This window comes from Trachurus trachurus (genome assembly GCF_905171665.1).
Source record: "Trachurus trachurus genome assembly, chromosome: 1".
Classification (NCBI taxonomy): Eukaryota; Metazoa; Chordata; class Actinopteri; order Carangiformes; family Carangidae; genus Trachurus; species Trachurus trachurus.
Genome location: NC_139891.1, coordinates 15,694,383 through 15,716,647, shown reverse-complemented (window position 1 = coordinate 15,716,647; position 22,265 = coordinate 15,694,383). Strand labels below are relative to the sequence as shown.

The 22,265-nt window shown below is 42.6% G+C and overlaps 1 protein-coding gene across 1 annotated transcript in view; it reads left to right on the top strand.

Annotated features, from left to right (window-relative positions):
* The first annotated feature begins 11,750 nt into the window (after window positions 1-11,750).
* The window catches only part of ptprdb (protein tyrosine phosphatase receptor type Db), an 87,592-nt gene continuing 77,077 nt past the window's right edge, over window positions 11,751-22,265 (top strand). The window contains exon 1 of the mRNA XM_083979211.1: window positions 11,751-11,938. The gene's annotated coding sequence lies outside the window, so the exon portion shown is untranslated. The remainder of the gene's footprint in view (window positions 11,939-22,265) is intronic.

Here is a 22,265-nt window from a genome sequence, read left to right as displayed (position 1 = left end):
CACAGTGCTGTGGAGCCGTGGCCAGATATGACAGAGAACAGAGAGCAGCCAGATTAGTTCATACTAGAAAGGGGGCTGAGCTTGAAGCTGCTTGACAGAGCGTCTTTTGACAGCTCCTCCCAAATCTCTCCACTCTCTCTAATGTCATCTGAGGGGAACATTGTTCCCCTTTCTGTCTTTTTGACTGTGTCCCACACTGTCCCTGTCTCTGTGTGTGAGGTGAGTATGAGAAAAAGACTGAGAAAGAGAGTGTGTGTGTGTGTGTGTGCGCGCACGTGTGTATGTGTGTCTTATCGCTTCATTAGGCTGTAGATTTCTGGGTCATTCGTAGCCTTGTTCCCTCTGTCTCAGATGCTGTAATTACCCTCACGTGAGTCACATCTGATAATTGGGATGGTCTGAAAAGGACTTAGTCGCACACACATACTGTGCACGCCTACACATGTGACACATGCACACGTACACACACACACATCAGTCATTAGTGGAGAGCTTAACATACAGTACAGAGCTAATGGGATTATCATTGCTGAGGGTCCCACTCATCAACCTCTTATTCCTCTCTCCATTCATCATCAAGTACCATTCTTAAACACTGAGAAGACATTATCTCTTTCTTTCTTTCTTTCTTTCTTTCTTTCTTTCTTTCTTTCTTTCTTTCTTTCTTTCTTTCTTTCTTTCTTTCTTACACTACATAATGTCCTAGATCAAGAAATACGGTATAGCTACTGTACTATATTGCCAGAAATACTGTGATTCACTTTTATCTCTGGTTGAAAGTTTCAATCCTGTTGAAGCCTGTGCACCTGCAAACTCACCCAACAGTGATGCCACAGGTTACTGGAGTGCATCTGTGCATCACATCAACAGTGTGAAGTTAAACCAGTGGAGATTTGTATAAATAACATGTTCACAGGAGTCTGCACGATCAGAGTCCGCGACCAGGTGACCTCTTATGATGAAGTTGTTTAGTGCAATCCACGGATGTACCCACTGTGATCTGCTCAGCTGGAGTGTGTTTGTTTTTCTGTAGACCTGGAGTCATGACATTGTCCAGTTATTCACAAAAAAAAGTCAGAGTCAATTTTGTATGAAATATATTTTTCTTCTTTTAGAAATATTTAATCCCATCATCTTTAACTTTTGGTGTCTCACAAGGCTCCCGACCTTCAGGTTGGTCGGGAGCCATTGGTCAACTGTCGTGTTACGTGTTGTAAAGAAAAAGACATAAGTTGAATTTTGGTGTAAGAAAAAGATTAGAAATAGTGGCTAGAAGAGAAAAACTCAAACAGTTCGAAGAGCAAACAGTTAATAAAGAACATAATTCTGAACTGGTCAAGAAGCCTGACGATGATGTAGAAGCATCTCCATATTTGTAATAACCTAATCAAAAAAGAGAGGAATTGTTAGAAAAGTAACTTTGATTTGCTGTTCTGCTGCTTTTTCCTGTAGTTGCACAGCCATATTCACCTCTCTCCATCTCAAACCACTTTCTGCCCTCTCTCCCATCATTACTGCACCCATTTCATCAGCTCATTTATAAGTAATATTACCCATAACCATTCAATTTTCAGTGTGTTTACTCTGTTGACTGAAATGGTAATGGAGATATTGACGGTGAAGTGCAGAGTGATTCTGTCCAGGCCATTGTGTTGAGTGGTTCGATGGAGAGGATTGGATGACTGGAGGGTTATCTATGGTATTACATATAGTGTGGAAGGCGTGGGAAAGAGAGGCCCTCTGAAAGGCAAAAGCTTAAATACCATGCCTCACATACACAGACATAGAGAGACAACTCACATAAACACACACTCACAGACACACGCACTGATACACACACAGGCAGTGGATTAGGATAGGGATTATGGAAGCATAGCTGTAAAACAGGCAGAGACAGATCAGTGTCATACTTCATAAACACACACACACTGGATATGTATTAAGAATGTACAGTAAGATGGATTTATTCTGAGGTGGATGGTTTGATGACTTAGGTTCATGCGTCGTGACTGAGCATTATTCCATCTTGAATAGGAAGACGGTTCAACAGGGCAGAAAAGAAGCTTTAACAATCAATTATTGGACCAGAAAGCTCCTGAGATTTCATGTCTAGTGTGGGAAGTATTGTATCTTTTTTTTTCTTCTATTGAGTGACCTTGAGAGAGAACTACAAAAATGTGTAAAATTATGTGGTTAAAATGTTTGTCTTTTATCCTAAATCTAATCTACCGTAATACACAAGACATGAAAACCTTAACACTTTGGCACACACTAAGCAAACAGTTTTTTATAAATGGTGAGACAACCAAGTTTGTTTTACCTATTTTGGCAGACCCTTCTACAAAGAGAGCAGGATTCAGGAAGTTAGTAAAATTAGTTAAAGGCTAAGTTGTGCTTTCCAAACTCTGCAAAATCTGGAAGTCCAGCAGATATACTGTACCTGCAGCTTTTTATATAAACCGAATATTAACATCTGCATGCTAACATGCTCAAAGTTACAATGCTACCATGCTGATATTGATGAGTTCACTCCCAAAACCAATCCCCTTGCATTAATTGAAAAGTACCTAGGATTTATCCTGCTGAATAACGTCATGTCATCTGCATACAATTTGGTGGCCGTCCATCCAATATTTATTTTGATATTTCAGCCTGGACTAAAATGGTAGAACCGACACAACTATCCCCAGAAAGAAAGGTCTATCGACATTACAGCAGAAAGAACATCATCAGATCAGCAGAAGTGACCACGATGGCTGGACCATCAGGCCTCAAGCTTGTGCTAAGATTGATTCCCCTCCAACAAAAATATGGAAGACAAAAAAATGTTGTACTGTGATAAACACGATTGAGTTTTGGTAAGGCTGAACATCTTACCAAGGAGAGGGAATAATGCAGGGTATTCCTCGAGGCTTCATTTCGAATTTTAACCCTTTAATTGATAGAACAGTTGAGGGAGACAGGAGAATGACACGCAGCAAGCGGTCACCGGGGGAATGGGGCAGCTACTCATCCCAGTGAGCTATACGGCGCCCCTACTTATAACAATACATTAAAGGTACAAATCACCAAAATAGCGTGACACTTATCAGTTTTATGTGTTTAGAATTCAAAGCATCTGAAATTTTTCCTCATTTCAACTTTGGCCATCTTGAAAAAATGGTGGTGACCTTCCAACACTGACAAATCATGTTTTTAAAACTTTCAGCAGAAACTTTTCTTTCTATTGGCTTTGACTGAGGATAATCACTGGACTCATTGTCAACAATTCTCGTTTCTTTGGTAAATTCAAAATGTTCACTGCGAGGTCTGAGGTTGTTTGTAATTTTCGAATGCATTGAGCAACTCATACACAACCCCAAAAAAATCAACATTGTATTATTTTGGCTGCAAAAAGGATCATTCAAAACCAGGTCAAAAGATAAGGGTGAATTGACTTTTTTTGACACCAGGAAATTATTTTGTGATTGTGACTGAGCTCAGTTTGTGCTGTCACACAAAGACATTTCTTCTTTGATGTGTCTGTTGTTTAAAAATTAGCCAGTAAGTGGAATAAATAGTGGAATATCAGATTTGGTAATGTAAGATTTCTTACCACTGCCTTGAAAATTGAACTGACTGCCATTTCTACCCCCTCTTCATTAGACTCTATTCAAACTCTGCTCGGCAAAAACAAATTAATTCTATATCTTCGACTGAAAAATGGTTAATTTTCCACCTCTAATTATCATGAGCTTTCTGCCATCACTGCGGTCAGATTAGCTTCCATAACAGCTAAGGGGCTTTCTAACTAACTGTAACCCATATCGTAAAGCTGAGCGCAGTGAACACGTACATGCACACCCACATTATGAGAAAATGAGAGGGAACAATTCACCTCTTTACTACTTGCCTTGTTAATTTGACCAAATTGCCCAATCGATGAAAGCGATGCACTGCTGTGAATCAGGGCAGACATCACGGCACATGGGCCCTATACCGTGTCTCCTCGCAGCTGAAATGCAAAAAGTGACACTTGTCATATAGGGTTTCAAAAACTGGCCACAGCTCGATCACATGCTGCTCATATGATGGAGCTCTAGTCAAACACCGACTGAGTGCCTCAATCTGTGGCCGTCTATGCTCCGGCCCTGCTGCATCAGACATGTCTTGGTCACCAGACATCTGTCATCAGCACACAGCTCACTGGAGGTCTGTGGCTCCCTGTGATCCCATCTTTTCTACAACTGTCAAATATAATTATCAATCTCTCCTTCGCTTCCTTTTATATTCACTCTGCATATTTCTGCCTTGCCTCCTCTCACCCTCCTCCTCCTCCTCCTCTACATTTCTCCTGTCTTCTTTCAGCATGCTGAAATATATAACTAGCAATTTGCCAATCTCTCCCACTATGACATGCACGCACATACATACATGCACATATGCACATGCACACACACACAGACACATGCAGAGGCATCCAGCCCGCAAGATCTGCTGTGGTGCATAATGACAGATAATTGGCTATTGTGGGTTTGCCCTCGGCAGCAGGAACCAATCACAGTGACAGCCACTTTTCTGTGACCCGTGTGTGTGTTCACATGAGTGTGTGCACGCGCAAGTGAGCATTAGTATCTGAATGTGTGTGAAGGACTGATTGTATTTTACTTTGCCGTCTGCCTTTGTTGCTCTGTGTATAGACGTAATTGCTAGTCAAGCGCGTACAGTACGTTACTGACAGCTCTCTTTGTAATTTATATCTCTGTCATTGCAGCATTTATGTAAACATAAATAAGCTATTCAACTGTACTGGAGACGTCTCATTGTGTGTGCATTAGTGCGCACATAGAAGATGAATACTCACTGCTGTCCCTAACATTTTACTGAATTATGATGTGTCCATTTGTACAATCTCTATGCATTTGCGCTGACATTTCAGGTCTATACAGGTGTTGCCTCCATAAAACGTCCTTATTTTGTACAAATTACCTCTCAGTGCTTCAATTTGATGTTTTCACCCTTCTGGAAGATCCACAGCTCTCAATGTACAATGCCGCCTGGCCCTGCTTCTCTAATGTGATGGTGCTGGTTAGCGTGTCATTCCTCCCTCTTTTTGATGGAGTCAGCAGTCCTGGGTAATGATCTGTCTGCTTGCTGTTTGTATGGAACCTGTTGACTCTGGTTTAGACTGATCAGAATAGTGATTTTTCTTTCTTTTCTTTTTCTTTTTTTATCTGTAAAATAATCTTGACGTGTCCTTTCACACTGGGATGAATTGCAGCCAACATTATCAGCTTCTGCCTCTGAAATAACAGCCACAGAGCAAGTGGAGCATGTCTCTCTCTCCTTCTTTTTTTTTTTTTTTACCTGCTTTCTGCTTTTTCATTCTTTCCTTTTATCATTTGCTCATTCATCCCTCGCTCTTGTATTCTCTCTCTGCCACTTCCTGCTCTCTCTGTGTTTTTCCTCCTCTTTTCTCTCTCTCCCCCTGTTTGCAGCGATTCTCATTTCCGCTCTTTCAATAGTACAGAGTAATATGGAGTGCTCATCCAACCCATGCACACAGACTAAATGAGATCCTGTGTGTGTGCGTGAGATGTGTGCGCACAGCTCTGACTCTGTAAATATGATCTTTTCTGCACCGCTAATACGTGGTACCATGAAAAAAATTGTGCGCACTTGCCTGCGTGTGTGTGTGTGTGTGTGAAGGAGGGGTTGTGTACTTCATCATACCAGCCAGCTCAATATTCCCAAATGCAATTTCCTCAATGTGAAAAGAGCAGCCTGGATGTTCATCATCCTATACTCCCCTCTTAGTGTTCAATAAAAGCTGCTTTAAGACTGCTCGGCTGCTCTGCCTCGTGTTTTCCTTTCTTCTTTTTTTTTCTCTTTCCTGTCACTCTCTGATTTTCACTCTGTCTGACTCTGCATATGCACCCACCCATGCAAACACATACACACACACACACACACTCGGCAGAGTCATACCTTCCTGCATTTTGTGGAACATAGCCGATCCATCTCCTGTGCATGATTAAAGTGCATATCACATAATGTTCCCTGTGTGTTTCTTTGTAATGCTGCTTAACATTCTAAGCCTATAACATGTAATTCATCCCAACTCAGCTCATCTGTGTTGTGTCTGTAAAAATCAATTCCTGCAATGGAGATTTTAACCATTATAGATGCACCTCTTTTTAATACCAGTACCATTCAATACTGAATCTGGTAAATTGATCAACTCCTGATTCTAAAAGATCAGAATTTCCCTTTTTTACCCTGCAGCTTAGCTGGACAAAGACTGCTATTGTCGGAGCCAAATCAACATTATTTACAACAGGGGTCAAAAAGACTCAATCAGTGCCTTTGAACACCTGAATAGCAAAGAAACCCTGGAAGAAAGACAGAAAGGTTTAGGTATGTGTAGAGTGAACTACGACAAAAAAAAAGGCGTTTTATCCTTGCTTATGCTTGTATTATAATCCAGGTGTACAAATATAGATAATTTATATATAAGGGTGCAGCTTTATATATGTATAATAAACCAGCCAACAGTGTTTCCCCTGACACCCCACTCGCCTTGTTAGTTGCATTAGTCTCCCGCATTGAAATTATGGATGTAATTGTGCAGGTGAATCTAGGGAAGGTGCTGTGTCTAAAACCAGCCAATACAGTAATGGTTAGCAGCCCACTGCACTGCTAACCTTAACCCCAAAAACAAACAAATAAACAAAACAAAACAAAAACTAGTGCATGGAGTTAGTTAGGGTATAAAGAAATGAAGGAATAATGACATGGTGCGTGTTTGTGTGTAAGAGTGTGTAAGACATCAATATGTGCAGCCAGACATGTGCAAGTTCACATTGACACACACACATTAAGAGTGAGGAAGCATACGTCTATCTTGAAGTCTATTTTTTTCCGTGTAGCATGTGTGTGTACTGTATGTGGGTGGGTGTGGATCAAGTGTATGTGTGGGGCATTAATCATTAAGCATCAATGTGGGTGCAAGTGTACTGTGGCTCCCTATGATGCTGAGATTAGAGGCAATTATTGAAATGTCATGGCTTTAATGGGCCGCAGCTCTGCACCCTGCCTGCAAGTGACGATGAACTTTCAAGGTGATGAAATAAGAACCCGTTCGCTGAGTGTTTTTAAACTTTTTTTTTCTTGTTCTACTCTTTAGCTCTCTTTATTTTTCAATTTAACAGCTTGAAATTATATACGTATGAAGTCCAGTAAGTGTGTGCTAATGTCTTTATTTTAGGGTGTTAAATTAATAATGATGATTTTCTTTACTGGTTTATCCACTAATTGTTTTTGTGATTAATCAATTAATCAATTTCATAGTTGGTCTTGTCACAAAATAGTGAGAAATGTCCATCATGTTTTCCCTAAAGTACTCACTTTAACACCATAACATAACACCTACAGTAATATTCACATTTCGAGAGGCTAGAACTGGTGAATGTTTTTGGCAAATGGTGTTGTCAAGATTTTCTGTCAATCACTTGATTTAACACATAATATTTTCAGCTCAAATGTTTTTGCAAACTCTGTCCTTCTGTTTTTGGCAGCCCAATGACCAGTATGTAAGGAAATACAATTTTACTCATGGCAGTTGTTAGACTTGTCAATGATGTCAAAGGTGTGAAAATAATAAAACTAATGATGGTTGGTTTCCATTTACTGCGGCTGTTCCGCTCCCGTGGCTCTAGCACCGAGCATGTTGACTTACTGTCATGGCCTGGTGCCACGCCTAAATTGAATGGAGCCATCATTAAAGTTATTGGTTGTACTTGTGTTTTTCCAGTTATGATGGGTCAAAATATCTGCTGTCAGAGAGGTCCACTGTCACAGCAGTAATGGTCAGTCCAGGATGGACAATAGAGTGGATACAATTTCTCCAATGCCCTATTAGTGCATTGTTGTGCTCAGCAGATACTCAAGCTGTAATTGTTTACTGTAGGAAATGTTCACCAATCATGCTCATGTCACCATCAGGTCAAAGTCTAGCCTACAGTACCGGTTACCTTTCACTTTTACCTGAGGATATGTTTTTCTTTCTCTAACATCTATTGGTCCCATCACATTGATTCCTATTGATACATTGTTGAGATATCTTCATTCACAGAATTCTAATACCCGATTATGTGTGGATCAAGACTTGATGGAGTTGCCTCAGACTCAAGACAGGACAATGTCTTGGTCACTCCTTGGCAGTTTAAAGACACGAGGGGTCTTTTCACGCCTGCACTATTTAGCCTGGTTAAACCAAACCCTGATTTGTTTTCCCTCCGGGAACGATTTGTTTAGGAAGGTGTGAAAACAGTAATTGATTCTGAAATCGCACTGGGGTGAAATCACGCCAAGACCCTTTCAAGGAGGTGGTCTTGGTCCGGTTCCAAGCAAACTCTGGAGCAGTTTGTTGAAAGCGTTGGTGTGAAAGACTTCTGAACCCGAGCCAACCCCACGAGCCGATGAACTCACAAGTCTGAGCTAGACAGTTCAGCAACCTTATTCCTACTGTATGTTTACTTTCCTGGTCCAGTCAGACAATCTGAACAATAAGCAGAGTGAACTCTCTCACATACTGTAGTTAATAACGATGCATTTGGATTTGCTTGACTTTCTCTTGGTGTGAAACAAACTGAACCAAGGGGGAAATGCAACAAGTTTAACTGAATTGAACCAGAGCAAATTAACTTTAGTTGTGAAAATGCCCTAACACTAAATATCCTATGTTACTGTTCTCTGTGCAAAATGTAATGTCATTAGGTTGAAAAACAAAGAAATTATAGGTTCATTAAAATATCACTCTTACTTATCCTTTTCCAACATCAAAGCGTTCAAGTCTTACATATTACCGCTGTGATCTGTAGAGTATATAGCACTTACCATCCCCAGATCTCAGAAATAAATCCATAAGTGAGTAGGACATTTTCTATGAAAGACACATTCTCTAAATTGATTTCTAAAAAAAAAAAGTCCTATGTTAGCCTGCAGTATTTTATCAAGCCTTCTTGCTAACCTAATGGCAAACGACCCAGTTTAAAGTTTACACATCTGTATCTCGATGCGGGCTATGAGAACACTGATGTGTTGAGCTGGGTTAGCAGACTGTGGACAAAGAGTGCTCAGGAAAGGCAGTGTTCATGCATGAGTTAAAAAAAACCTTGAAAACTAATAAATTAGTGAATTGACAGTACGCACAGCGTGCCTGCAGGCAGCGTGTGTGAACCCGAGCGCACATCTGTGTGGACAATCGTGTGTTTTCCCATATAGAAGGCATCCATGCACACACTCGCACACTGAATATTGAACCCACACAAGCATACATATTTATCAGTGGATCACTTGAATATTTAATCAAGAGATGCCAGATCGCAGTGTAGATATGTGTTGACAGTGGTAGAGGGCCCTCGGGTGTGAAACAACAACATCATGTGCAACACAACTTGCGACATTTTTTTGGAGGTATGCATCCTCTGCATTGTCTGAGTGTGTGCATGTGCGTGTGCAATATGGTGCTATGCCATGTGGCCCATCAAACACAGCACTAGATTCTATTTTAGCCAGTAAAGTTATCTTGATAGAAGAATTCCTTATCTCTTATGAGCCAAGTTATTATCTTTTGAGTGTTTGCATGTGACTATGGGAGCGAATACACCTTCATTGTGTGTGGAGGCATACACATCTGTTTCTGGCGTGTATGTGTGTGTGAAAGCTTGCATCTATGTGTGTGTGTGTGTGTGTGTGTCCCAGCCTGAGGTTGTGTTTTCTTGTACCCACTGAGCTGAGGAGTTTCTGCAACAAAAGCACGTTTATGCCTCTCCATCTCATTTACATTGCGCTGATGGGAATCTGCTGCACCACTGATTGTGTTTGGTGTTCTAGGTCAGCACACCCAAATAAGTCTATGTGCACGTTTGTGTATGTGGGTATAGGTGGGGGTACAAGTATGAGCTCAAAGACTAAAACGTGGTGTTAGGAGTCTGTCTTCCCTTCTCTCCCTCTTTTGCTGACTTCCTGTGTGTCTGTGAACACCAAAGTTATTCCTGGAGCTCTCACAGGTTTTCTCACCACAAACACTGCGTACATGAGCTCACATCATAGCAAGAAGGCAACGAATGCTGCAAGACTCAAAGTAAGGCTGGTATCCTGCCAGCGTCATGTGCTACTTATGGGCACATTGAGTCATTTGTTTGTCACATCTACCTTTGTTGCATCATGATGATGCCTTCAGCAATATCTTAGTAACCCTATGGCTGTTGAGCGTACATATTAAAGAGGAACTATGCAGGATTTGTATCTTAACTATGCTACATTTTTTTTTACCTTAATTAAACAGCTTTGGAGTAATTGTGATGGTTTAATAAATTAAGAGGGAGAATGGAGGCTCTCTGCCTTCCACGTGCTTGCCACATCTCTGGGCTGAAAACCAACCTTGTAAAATCAGTGCGGCCGCCCCGGCGTCCCAGCTCTTGTCTCTGCCACCGCGACACAAACGCCCCCGTAACCCGTAATCTCTTGTTTATGACGGATTAAACTACACAAATATACACGTCGTAACATCATAAGATATTTACTGCTTTATTGGTTGATTTCCTGCTGGCTTCGTTGTAAACAAATGCACATGGCCACGAGGAGGGTTAGCAAAACAGCGGAAAAGCGACCAGACTTGCATAGTTCCACAGACAGTTAATTTCAAAATCAAACAAAACTCGTGCAGAACAACACTCACTTTACAGTACGGGCCCACATATAGGCTACTAAGTGTGAGTGAGCTAAATCACTGTAATCACGTCCCTAAGCGCTCTCAGCAGTCCCATCTGGGAAGATTTTACAAGTTTTTTAGTTTTTTATTTCAGTCAACATCCTGACATTTTTCCTTCTAAACCACTAGAACTCCCATCACGGACTCATTCATGTTTGTGTAGAGAGAGCAATTTGAAAGTTGTTGGCCCTAACTAACATCAAATGCCCAGGCAATATCCAAGTTTATCAAGGAGCCTGCTCCTCATTGGAGATTAGATCTACTCAACTACTCTCCACAGATAAATTGTGCCTGTGATTGCCCCTTTCCTAATCTCCTAAAGCCAAACATCCCAGAGAGCCCTCAGACTCTGTTGAGAAACCTCAGTGGAGATTTTTATCTAGAATTGAGTTTTAATTTTCACAAAATAATTTAAGAGAGGAAAGAAAAATATTCCCGATGGTGCAAGATAATTAGTTGATCCTGGATTGACATAATCTGATTTATTGTCCTTGTTTGAAGCTGCATTTGATTTACGTGCAACGGCTGTTTTGCCCCTGTTGATGTAAAATTAAAATTGAATAAACATGTGAAAGAATGGCCTCAGGTTGATATTAAGTGCAGCCCTCCTCATCGATCCATTCACTTTGTGTTGCCGGGACGATTTCATCTTTTGGGGAGGGGAGGAGAGGGGAGGGGGGTAGACCCTACAGGGTTTGGGTGACTCCAGATCGCTCCACACTACATCATGGACTCCCCCAGTATAACGTCGCAGGGATTACGCGCGCGGGGTCTGCAGCTTTAAATCTGCCCTAACTTCACTCCTGCCCACCACACACACACACATGCACACTGAGGGGGAAGGGGGGGGGGGGGGGTTAGCAGCTACCTTACCGAGTCGTATACACACCGGGTAGGAAATTATTGGAGCGAGAGAGAGTGAGGGAGAGTGTGTGTGTTAGAGAGAGAGAGAGTGAGAGGGAGTGTAGAGAGAGAGACAGAGAGAGAGAGAGAGAGAGAGAGAGAGAGAGAGAGAGAAAGGCAGACGCACGGTGCTGGATTATTTGGGCAGAGCGGCTGCAGCCACGGTGGATGTTACACAGACAGACGACGGACTGGAGAGAAAGAGAGAGAGAGAGCTTGAATCCCATTCACGCTGCGAGTTTTCCCCTCATCGACGGCGCTGGGCAGGCTGCTGATATGGTGAGCGCGTCTCTTTGACATTTTCCGGGTAGTTTTTGTTGTTGTTGACACGCACGGCGCCGCGTTAACTTCTCATGGTAAATCCATAACGCCCTATAATACGCATCTTCTGCCTTTATCCATTCAGATGTCTGTGTAGGTGCGCGCGTTCATGTGCGTGCGTGCGTGTGTGTCAGTCCTCCGGTATCAACCTCATTTGACTGACACCTATTATCTGCCTCATACCCCCCCCCCCCCCCCCCCCCAGCTCCCTCCCCCTCCCATGAACAGTTAGTTGTTTTATTGGTGTTTCAGGTGGTCGCGTTGGCTTTTAAGTCGCACTAATGGAAAATCACTGTGATATTTCTATAATGTTCCCTCATTCAGCTCTTAGAGCGCGTCTGAGCCAGTCACCACGGAGTTCCCATTCATCTTAATTTCATCTAATCAATGACATTTATAATGATCTGTCATGGCTTTTGTTGTGTTATTTATATGAGGGCCCACAGTACTAAATGACTGTCACCATACTCTAATACTGGGCTTGTTCTTTATTTCCTGTGGTGCTGTAGAAATATTGATACACAGTAAATTCAGTTTCCTCAAGATTATTGCATTGCATCCTGGCAAATTTGCTGAGATTATTACAGTTCCCTTCACTATAGAGCGGCTCTTGAAATTAGTTTTTTTTTAATGCTGATGAGAGATTAAGGAGGCTGTAAACCGCTTGGTTTGCACTGGGGTTTGGTGCTCCCCCTCAAAACATGCTCTAAGGTATTTTTCTCACAACTGCACCAGTGCCACCAGCAGACAGACAGACAGACAGACAGACAGGATGGATGGACATTTAATGGTGTACAAAGCTGTAAGGGTGTTAATGGCTGTCACTTAGTTTAGCCAGTTTTATTTATTGTAGTGTTTTTTCTATCTGAGTGGGCTGTGTCTGTGAATTTATGCAAAACTGCATGAACACTTAGACTCAAATAGGCTACAGCGGATTACGGGGGTGAATATCTGTCTATGGATTTCCCTCCACCAGCCTGTATCCAATCCATACACACAATCTAAAGAGGTGATTGGAAATTTAAATATTATAACTGATTTCCATGAAGCCCAGCGTGCACTTCTTTCCTGCTCACACCTGTGAGGTGCCATGATCGCATATGACAGTTTTGATTTTGATAGCCCTAACTTTATATGGGTCTTGATGCCATAACTCAGCGGCTGTAATGTGCTGATGTGTGTGTGTTTGACAGTAGTCAGCAGTCTTGCTCAAACACTGTCTATGGCAGCATTACAGACCTCGCTAACTCACAAATCAATCACGCAAGTACTTTAAAGCAGTTAGGCTTGAGTATGTGAGATATACTCTATACAGTATGTAGCGAGATGCAGAGAGAGCGAGAGAGGCTTACCTTCATGTATTTGCCGTAGCTAACGTTCGCAGTTTATGTGTTTGGTTTGCCTGCTTTAATCCATTTGCAGAGTTGCAATGAAAACCCACACAGCAGGAGGTTTAGTTTCTAGAGTGGAACATGTACAGTATATTTTCTATAATGACTAAATGCTTGACAGAGTATTTTCCATCCATCAAGGCGACTGGTATATGATGTTTAGAAAAAATTGTGTTCAGTTAAAAAAAAAAAAAATCATGACCAGAAGTGATTCTGCTGCGCTCTGTACATATGTTTGGACACATTAGGTGAGTGGGCTACAACCTGTTTCAGGACCATAGCCTGCTGCTCTAAGTTCAGAGGTGCCTTGTCACATGCCAGTCTCTGGATGAACAAGTGCTTTACCCCAGCTGATCGTCCACTGTGTTTATGTGCTGTGTATATACATGTGCACGAGCCTGTGTGTGTGTGTGTGTGTACATGCGTGCCACTGCAGCTGTTCCCTCCTCCTCTCAGAGAGATTAAGTTTCGCAAGATGTGATGGATGCCAGTGTCTGCAGAGCCCAGCTGTGTGTGTCGGTGTCCATGTGTGTGTGTTACATGGTTGTCAGCGCATTTCTGTGTGCACAAATGCATAGCGCTGTGCCTGCGCATGTATGCCTACATGTCGTGTCCATGCCTTGGCCCTGAGGGCTGGGTCAGGTTAGGGGAGGTGATTTTAAGGTCAGCAATGTTATGAGTTGGATGTTAATTATAGTGACTGCGCGTTTGGTTCCCACAGACCAGGCCAATGCAGTCTAAACGTGGAAGCACATGAACAAGTCAACAGAGCCAGATTGCTGCCCGGGTAAACTTGTCCTGCTACAAACAACCAATCTGGCCAAGAAAAAACACACACACACACACACACACACACACACACACACACACACACACACACACACACACACAAGATGATATAGAAAGAACAGAACAACACAGAAGACAAGTTTTCCTTTTTCAAAAGCCTCCTTTTTCGAATCAGAAGTCAGCCTTATTCATCGCCTGATCATTCAGGGGTGTGAGAATACAAGCATTATCTACATTCTTTATTCAGCGTCTGAACTGGCAGTTTTAGATCTCCCTTCTCTAGGATCACACTGCACATGTAAAGGTTTTCAAAGAGGCTATTCTGAGAGACAGACTTGTGGTGAAAACAGGCTGTAACCGTCAGAGCGGGCAGGCAGGAGGCTCCTGCTTCAGCTACAGTTAGTCAGCATCCAGCTGCGTGGCCGCTTGCAAGAGTGATAGGATGTGGAGCTGAGAGCCGGGGAGGAGGTAGATGAGCAGCTGAGGGGGGTGGAGGAGGAGGAGGAGGAGGAGGAGGAGGAGGAGGAGGAGGAGGAGGAGGCGCAGCGATGCTATTGATTTACCTGACAGTCGGAGGGGACAGCTTCGACTCTGTCTCGCCTCTCCCTATCATCTGTCCGTCGGTTCACCCGTGTCTCTGCATTCCTGTGTTTTTCACCGTCTGACTCCTCGACTGTCCCTCTCTGCTCTAACTTTGCCATGCCTCTCCCAGCACCTTTACGCCTGATCGATAACGCGTCTTTGCGTCCTCTCGTTTGCTTCCTCTTTGCACATGTTACACCTAATTGTCACTTTTTCACACCTGTCTCTTTTCCTTCAGTCTCTCCTCGCCTCTCTGTTTTTATCCGTCCATCATGCAATCACACCCACATACAAGCTGTGAATAGGTAATTAATAGCAAAGACGACTTCACCTGTGGAGAGGAGCATATGGTGAGATATTAAAAATTTAACTTAAGACTTTCCTCCCTTCATCTGTTCTCCGCTCAGGCAGGTTTGTTCTCTCTGTTGGTGTCTTCTCTCTGTTTCCATCTTTCTTCTCTGTTCGCTCTCTTTTGCTCCCGCTCTGTCTTTCCCTTGTTTTCGGTACAAGATTGTTTTCTTGTTTCCTCTTTCTTTTTTCTGATTTTGATTTTGTGTTATCAAAGTGTTGTAGTGGCAAGAACATAGCGAGCAAACAACGTTTTTGCTCACGTACATTTTTAGCAGTGTTCTGCCTACTATTCCATTACAGAGACGCTCTGGCATCAGATTTCTATATTTATTACATGTGCTGTGTGTGTGTCTAGTGTGTGTGAGTGTGTGTCTGTGTGCGTGTTTGTGTTATATTTTTTTTAGAGAGGAGGCATAAGATATGGGATATGTATAATGGGGAGCCAACATGTGGAGGAAAGAGAGATAAATAGAGAGAGACAATGACAGTGAGTGGGCTTGCGGTTGGGGCGATCCCTTCACAGATACCCCCTCCTCTACCCCTCCCCTCCATGTTCCTATTGGGGGGGGGCGACACTGTAAAGGAGCCAGAGTTACAACCACAACAATTCTATTTTCCAACCACACTTGCACACACAAACAGACAGACACTCAATCTGAGCCAAACATGTTGAGCCCTCCACAGTCAAGGCTGAAGTGTTTCCTTCCTCTTCCCACTCTTTCCTCACATGTATTGTCTCTTGTCGTCTTCTCTCCATCCTCCTCTTCAATTATTGTCTTCTCTCCCCCTCTCCTCCGTGTCTCTCTCTCTCTCTCTCTCTCTCTCTCTCTCTCCCCCCTCAGTGCTGTGCTTCCATCTCCATGGCATGCATGATGGTTTGACATAGCGAACTGGTGCCAGACCACAAAGCCTTATTTTCCCCCTGCAGTTCTATCGCTCTCTTTCTCTTTCTCTTTCTCTCCCTCTATCTGTCTCTCCCCTCCTTTGCCTCCCCTCTCCTCCTCCTTACTACTATACAGTTTAATCTGCAGCGGGAGCTTAGTGGCACGGCTGCAGGACTTCCACATCACTTCTTTCTCTCTGCCAGAGGATTTGCTGCTGTTTGCAGCCGCTCTCCTTCGGCCCTCTAGGTCCTCCGTCCTCTCGCTTTTCTAAAGCTATTTATTCATTTTATAATTTATATATTTTAATTTCCTTTCATATTTTGTCTGTGCCCTCTACTCTCTCATCTCCTCCTCCCCTCCCTTCTCCATACAGTGGCGCCTGTGTGACATGTGTTTGCATTACATCTTATTATTCCCGCCTTTAATCACTGTCCCGTCGACAAAGCCATAAAACTGAGCCGATGTCTGTGAAATCGCTGTCACAAGTTGCTTTTTTTCCCTTCCTTCTTTCAGCACAGATACAAAGATAGGGCTCTCAGCCAGCGTTTGCTCCAGTTTATGAAGCAGCTGAATATGTAACTTTATTCACTTAACTTGGCAGTCATCCAAACCTTTGTTTTTCTGTTCTTCTTTTTTCTTTTCCTTTTGGCAGCATCTTTGGCGCTGAGCGGTCACTGCTGAGGTATTTTCCCAGAGATGGCTTGTCAGTCAAACAGTATGGGTGGTTGTTTGCCTTTTCCATTGACTAACTTGCTGTAGGTGGCGCTCTTTTCTTTGCTCAGCTGTGGCAGCTATTACTTCTAACCACCCTTGCTGCCCCAGGAAATACTTCTGGGTTGTTTTTTTTCCCTTTTTCCTTGGAAAGAGCTCTGCACCTCCAGGTGTTAAGAACAAAAACCGTAAAAGCCTTTTCTGTGAACCCAGTATGAATCACCACTGTGTTATATCAAATAGCGACAGAGTAGCAAATCAGACATTTATATGAACATTTCATGGATGAACGACTCACAACCTCTCCATTCACAAACAGCAGGACCAAGCATCAAAATGGCTCCCACCAAGCACCCACCACACATTAATTCTATTAGTCTCTCTTCTCTCCAAATTCTTCTGCCTGTCCAGGATTAGCCCTCGCCACTGTTTGTCTGCAGATTTCTAATTAATGACTTTGATTGTCACTTTTGTTTGTTTTTGCCAATTGAATCAGGATAAGACTGTTGAGCTGAGCTTTTTTCTTTTGTCCCTTCGTTTATCCTTCATCCTGTTGCCGTCCGTTCCCTCTCTCCTTCTCTCTGGGGGGACTGAGAGTCCTACACAAATCCCATTTCTTGTTGTTCATGTTCAGGAATTATGTTCTGCCTCAGACTCCCTAAGGCACCTGGGATTAAATGATGTGTGATGTAAATGTGTGTACGTGTGTGTGTGTGTGTGTGAGAGAGCATGTTCAGTTTATTCTGTCTTTATTGTTAGTCATGATTGTGTGAGGGTTTTTCTATGTGTAACAATCACAGTAAAGACTGACCTTCCTTGAGGTTTAAAAGTATAGGGTATGAGTATATGTGGTCTGTACGGATGTGTGGGCGTGTGTGTGCATCTTTGTGTGTCCTTCCCTGTGCAGATGTGTGTGTGTGTGTGCGCACATGAGGATGAATAATCTCTTTACAAGCACCAAACATCCGAAATTACTAGACATGCGCTGTCCTCAGAAGACAGGATGCCACGGGCTTGAATGCAAATATTACAGACCTGACCTGAAATGTCCTGATGTATCTGGTGGATTAGGGTGTGTGTTTCATTTATTTGCTTATGAGAATACCCATGTGTCAGTTGTGTGGATGCGACAGGCTCATAAAGTGCATGTATGCATGTTCAACATACTGCAGGTCTTCACACATCATAAATCCTGCTCATCCCTGTGGGGGAAACTGGGTTGTAAAACGATATGATGTCACGGTCAATATAATAAACATAATAGAAGCACTGATATTATGAGACATGCCAGTGCATTAGGTAAAAAACATCTCTACAGAGTGTTTGCATAATTATACTGTGCCCATCCTCCGCCTTGTAAGCGTCCACTGCGAAATCATTTCCTCTCTAATGTATCCCAAACCCCCTACTCAGCAATCCCCAACTACCTCATTCTGGGATGGCCTTTAGACACAGGAAGTGCCTTAGCAGGTCTCTCAATATCTCAGTATTAAATTAGACCTGTCATTTAATACATCCCCTGGTGTAGAGATTGGCATCATCTTCCCTCCGCATCCTCTGAATCTACCGGCCAAAGCAAAGAGACACCTAACCAACTGCCTGCCTCCCCCGCGCCTTTCATGAGAGGCTCCTGTAATACGTTTATTGAAAATAACAAGGTTGTCTTCTAGAGTTGCAGACGGAGGCTCTGCTTCTGTCTCCGCTCAAACATCAATAAACTGTGGAGTTTTTTTGTCAATGGAGCCCCCTTTTTTAAAACTTATTATGAAGGTGTGTAGTTGAATGCTCAACACTGAGTAAGCATTAAGCAGTCCAAGACATACAGTATAATTCATAAATCAAGGAAGAAGGAAGTGGCTTGGTGAGATTTAAAAAAAAACAAAAAAACAAAAAAACATCTGGTTTTGTGAAGAAACATATTCCTCTCCACCAGATCCAGCTCTTTGTGCTGCTTTTCAACATTTAATTAATACAATAAAAGCAAATTAAAACAGTATAACAAATTCTTGGCTTTATATATAAGACATTTAAAGAGCCACAGAGAAAGTTTATTAAGCAGCTCCTGGTCATCAAATAAGTTAATTATACAAACTTAATTGGCCGTCACTTGTTGAAGCAGAGTGTGTTTTTCCATAAGCAACACAATGAGACTTCAGTCAGGTTCAGAACTCAGTCACGGCTCAGATTGATCCCCTTCCTCTCTGCACAGCTCCGTCACCTCCTGACCCTGGAACTGTCTGTACTCCCCGGTGGGTGCGTGCACGCCCGCGCATGCACATGAGGGCGCGTTTGTGTAGTGTGGAGTGTGCACATCTGTGTTGCAGCCCATTTTCACTGAGAGGCAGACATAATGGGGCGCTGGCAAAAGTGTGACACACGCATACAGTATGTGTGTGCCGAGTTAAAGGCACTAAAACGCAGGATTATAACATAATCTGACATTTCTTGGCTGATATGCTGATTCACCGATTAGAAACCAGCCTGCCATGCCAGAAGCGTGTGTGTTTTTGTGTGTGAAGAAGACATGATGACAAATAATGTATTTGTGTGTGGTGTTTGTGTGTGTGTGTGTGTGTGTGTGTGTGTGTGTGTGTGTGTGTCGAGGGGAGGAGGGGGATTTATTTGCAGGCGAGCTTAACGTATGCTGCCTGCTAGACCACATGAAAGAGAACAATCATCCGAATGAGAATTGCAAAGCTACATCTCTCTGATTGGAATTCAACAGTCAACCTCGGTGTTGGCTTCAACTCACACAGGCAACACACACACTCTGTCTCTCATACACACATGCACAAGTAAGGCAGTTTATGATAAGCTTGCTTACCCCCAAATGGACTGCCCAACTCAACGCGCGCACACGAGTACACACCACCACACAGGCAGCATACAAATTGAAAAACCCAACACACACACACACACACACACACACACACACACACACACACACACACACACACACACACACACACACACACTCTCTCTCTGCAAAACAGCGATATTTTTTCCTGTTGTGGCGTGTGCTCATTGTAAGCAGCCTAGTCGTGCCACTCTGCTCTCCTCTCCTCATAGACTATTTAGCTGCCTCTCTGCTGCGCTGGGCGGCAGCCAGTAAAATGGTGGCGCTCATTGTAGAAGGCTGCTGGCTGCCATTGATTTGGCCCAGCAGGTCTCTGAGGATACACACTGTTGCCCTGCCAGCTAGGCCCAGGAAAGGGGACTGTGATGTGTGTAAGCATGTGTGTGTGTGTGTGTGTGTGTGTGAGATACAGAGAGAAGGGAGTGTAAAGTGCATTTATGTGGTGCAGTGTCACCGTAAAATCCCGATCTGCAGACTATCTGAGCTAACGATATATTCCGAACGGTTTAACCCCCTCTGGGAAAACTGTAGGAAGGTCCAGAGCGATCAATTAGCTCAAATGCTTTTCATGTGATTTGTTGTGTTTACCCATTCAGAGAGAGAGAGAAAGAAAAACAGCTGGTTCAGAAAAGTGCTCTTTTCTGGTATACTCCTCAATATTTCGCTGTCATCTCTCCTTCTTTTTGCTTGTGTTTTTTCTTTTTTTTTTTCTTTTTCCCACACTTCGACTCCTCAGACAAGCTTTGAAAAACAAACAAAGGGAAGCTGGCATCGGACTATAAATAATGCAGAGACACAGATTGGGGTCAAATGCTTTGGATTCCACAACACACATACATATTGCCTGAATGGAAGCTCATGCACACACATAGACACACGCGCACACACAGATTCACATTATACATTGTGTTTTTTTTTCTTATAAGCCACATTCATTCCCTAGTGAGCAGCCAGTGTGATAATTACGTGTACGTGCACACTCATTACAGAGTGGCACTGACCGTCTCTCACACGGGCACACTCTGGCTCTGCGCACACTCACACACACATATACACAGGCTGTTTACTGCCTTGATGTCCCTCGATGACAAAGTGTGACAAACGAGTCTGTTCGGAACACATTTAGGTCTCGTAGCCCCCACCCCCACCACACACCCCCAATCCCTCTCCTTTCCCCTCTCCTTTTCATAACTCTGACAAGGGCAACTCAGCCATCCTCTCTATCCACAGTTCCTATCCATCAACACACTGCCATAACCTGCCGCTGCTCCATGATAGATTACTTTCCATGTGCTGATGTATTGGCCTATCAGACTTTGAGGAAGTGACAGATTAGATCATTATGTCCTTTTATGATTATATGAGTCTTGTTTGTTTGTGTGTGTGTATATATATATATATATATATATATATATATATATATAGTATATATAGTGTTTACCCCATGCAAGTCTGTGTTGTGCTGTAGAGGATATTTTTTTTATTGTTGTGTACTTTCAAGGAGGGGAATAAGGAGGAGAGGAGAAGAGGCGGCTTTCTGTTTATCAGCAGGGACTTGAGAACAGGAGGTATTTCTTCTGAAGGGAAAACGCAGAAGGACACACCTTTGAATGCTCTTAAGAATTTCTGCTTTTCACTTGCTCTCAGCAGAGAGAGTGGTATGTCAGCCTATTATGAGATAGATTTCCTCAAGCACCTTTTAGTCCTAAAATGGTGAGTCAGAGCAACGTTGTATGCATTTGATTCATAAGAAGTGACAAAGAAGAGGATAGTTGTGCCAATGTGATGCTACATACAATCTACAGCAAATTCTAAAATCTTCGACAAACCAATTTGGCTTCAGAAATGTCAGCTATGTTGCCATTTGCTGTTTCACAAACAGCTCTTTGTGAACAGTTTGTTTTGACAGTTTTATTGATATAGATCGACATTGAACGCATTTGATGTGTGTGGTTTACAACTCTTTTTGATTGGGTAAAAATCAAGACATTGTGAAAAATTGATTTATAAAAGTACTGTCAAAAGACTGCATCCGAGTTATGAGAGATCCTCTCCTCCTTACTTTAATCTACCTTTGAGCCGACACCTCACTGGAATAGATGGGTGTTTTTCTTCCGTCCTTTCGTTTTCCACATCTGAACATATTTTCACGACTGCCCATGACACACGGCATTATATGTACCTCCTGCAACACTGGGATATTGTTTTGATGAACCTGTACTGAACCTAGTCACGCGTATTGCTAATCCTGTGAAGAGAAACTGATGTAATGGATGCAATAGACTTGCAGTGCTTAAGCTAAATCACTCATTTATGTCATATATATTTATATATATATATACTATATCTGCCTCCCTTCAAAGGGCGACTAATCTATGGCATGTAATAGATTACATTGATATGATGGTTATGAAGCAAGAAGCTTTCAATTGTTTATTTATTTATTTTTACTGAAATGTAGTTCAGTCCTCTGTGTTTCTGTGGCTTTAAAAACAGTATACAGAAATTGAGCTTCATACCTATGCGACCATGAGCGGCACATCAAACAGCTGACTCCCACGGCTCCAAGTACAGCATTTTAAAATGTCTGGGTGAAGCTGCTGCATGTAATGAAGTTTTTTTTTTTTTTTTTTTGTTCTTTTTCTCATCTCTAACCCCGGAAAAAACAAGCACAACACTGTATCAAGGTATCATATTGTATCCTCAGAATCAGCACTTCA